A 2,691-nucleotide genomic window follows, 5' to 3' on the forward strand; every position below is an offset into this window, starting at 1 on the left:
ACTCTGTATTAAAGCGGTTTGAACTAATCCTTGCTTTCAGTGCCGAGTGTGTTTTAATTCAACATATATGGAATTCACTAGACCCGACCGAATCTACCGAGGAAACAGCCATAATGTTTTCCTTCACAAAGGAATACCACGTATTTATAATTTTACAGGAAACCTCTCCACTTTTGTAGAGTCAGTTCCCCATCTTTATAGTAGAAAAGTGGGGGGGGGGAAATAATTAAAAATTCATATTGTTCAATCACTTTTGATTATCATCAGATGTTTTGGTGGAAAAAATGGTTAATATATGTTTTAACGTTTAATTTCATTGTTTTACTGAATGATGTGGTTTTGTATACTGACTGAGTTTAAACATTTAACATCATGATAGTAACCGTTGCTTGAGTGGAATTTGTTTTATTCAAACTGTTTCTGAGCGGTGAGATAGATACCTCGGCAGGTTATTAGTGGTCGTTGCGTAGTGAAATTAAGCGACTGCGCATTGCATTGTTCGGTGAGTGCATAATGCGTCCCCGTTCACTTCACTTTTTGATGCACACAAGGATTGAGAGCTATACTTTATTATCCCTGAAAACATGCGCACGTTCAAGTCGAATTTCCACGACCGAAAGCGTGAAACTGATTGCTTTCGATCCCAGTTTAATTTACATTTGCAGTCTTTATTTGCCATTTATTTGTTTCATGATACTATGACCATCTTTTATCAGAGATTTTCATCTGTGCAATGGCGGACAGATTTACACACCGTATAATATTTAGGAATGGACATTGTTTTGACCTGCAGGGGGTAGTGCTGTTTAGTTTGAGGTTTAAATCAGATCAGTAGTTTTAAATTGTGTATGTTAAATGTGTTGAGATGTTGTCTGTTAAATATAAGTGTAGGAGATCCTCTATGAATAATTTGTAAAAAATCATACTGTGAATATAAAGTGGCATTACCATTATATGTTAATCATTTTGATTAAACCCTTTGCATGTTCAGAAATCATACTGAAGAATAGTTCTTTAGTTGGTTCTTTAGAATACTTGATGTCACAAACCCGGCCAATTCTTTGCATAACCAAAGGTTTTTTATATATTTTTTATTTTATTGCCCGAGCTCAAAAATATATAGAGACTGTAGGACATTTACATCTAAATTATTTGGACACTTCAAGAATAAAATTGGCAAAAGCTTTACGAGCCTTGCCTACTGCCCAAACTTAGTTGCAAAAAGATCACCTCCCCCGTTACTCCACACAGCTGAAATAGGCTCACAATTAGACACACCTGGAAACATTCCAATCAATCAGTTACCTGTTTGACACGATGCACACTTAAACCAACAGTCAGTTTGTGAAAATGGCAATTCAAGCTTATCATAGACAGTTTTAAAATGAAAATATATCTGGGAAAAAAACAAAACGCGTCTTGTCGCTGCAGTGAAGGCTACTCCTTCACACTTCAATAGTTGTTTTGTTTTTTTTGCCGTGAAATGTTCTTACCGTTGAAACTTTGAATATGCTGATGTGCGGCGATGTGTAACGGAACAATCTGAACTGTAAAAATAGCGTTTTGTGTCACGCATTAGCATCTCGTGCTCCAGGTTGTTACGTCATATCTTGTCGCATTTTGCGCCTGTCGCTTTGTCAAGAATGCAGAAATAGGATCTTTCCCAGCGCTCACGTGCCTTCCTGTGGCTAGGACGTCTGAGAAATGAGAACTGTGTGAAGAGTTTGTGGCGCAAAAAATACGAAGGTATGTAGATAGTTATTTAAAAAATTATGGTTATAATGCAATGCAATGCTTGGCATAATCGGGAATTGGTTCAAATTGTGCACTCTCATACCTGGCCCCCCCCCCCCCCCCCCCCCCCCCCGAGGTGGGATTTTGGGTGGAGAAAAGTGGTTCCGGACGGAGCAGCAACAGGTGTCGTTTCCAGGGTGACCCAAGTTGACTGGAGGTAGGGGCGCTGCACTAAACGCCTCATTTAGGAATTGTCTGTGACAACGCCCCCCCCCCCCCCCCATATCCCACCCACTTCTAAGCTCTTTAACTCCAGGCCCTTCACCGTACACATTTCTAAGCTCTCTTTAACTTGTGTGTGGATTATGCTTGAGTGCGATTTAGTATTTACTTGTTCAGTCTCAGGTTTCTTTTTGCGTAGGCAGCCTCAAACACCTGAATGACTAGTCCACCCGAGTCCCTCCATTGATCTAAAAATGTGTACAATTCAAATCACAATCCCTCTTCTCTGTAACATCTAATGATTTGTCTGTTTACTGTTTCCAAATGACATGTTAAAGTTGTTTTCTTTTTTTAGCTTCCTTTACCTGTAATTATCCTCTGCTTGTAATTACCTGCAATTATACCCATGTTCCTCTGTAGACGGGAACTGTTTTTAAGGGGGCAGTCGTGTTGTGGTACGAGTGAAAAGGCAAGAACAAAGTGAAGTTCATAATCCCCCCCCCCGGCGATGGACTTGGAAGCCCAACTGCTCCTGGAGAGGGGGGAGACTTAGCCTAGCTGCGGTGTCCGATGTTGGGTGGTCCATGCCCTGACCCCTCCCCCCCCATTATTAATCCTGTCTGACCCTATGGCTCGGGCCGGGAGCGGGAGGGTTAATCTGGCTCTCGGTGGTGGGGAAGGGAGGGGAGTACAGGGGGGAGGAGAGGGGTGGAGGGAGGGAGGGAGGAAGGAGTG

The sequence above is a fragment of the Anguilla anguilla genome, chromosome 19 (genome assembly GCF_013347855.1).
Source record: "Anguilla anguilla isolate fAngAng1 chromosome 19, fAngAng1.pri, whole genome shotgun sequence".
Classification (NCBI taxonomy): Eukaryota; Metazoa; Chordata; class Actinopteri; order Anguilliformes; family Anguillidae; genus Anguilla; species Anguilla anguilla.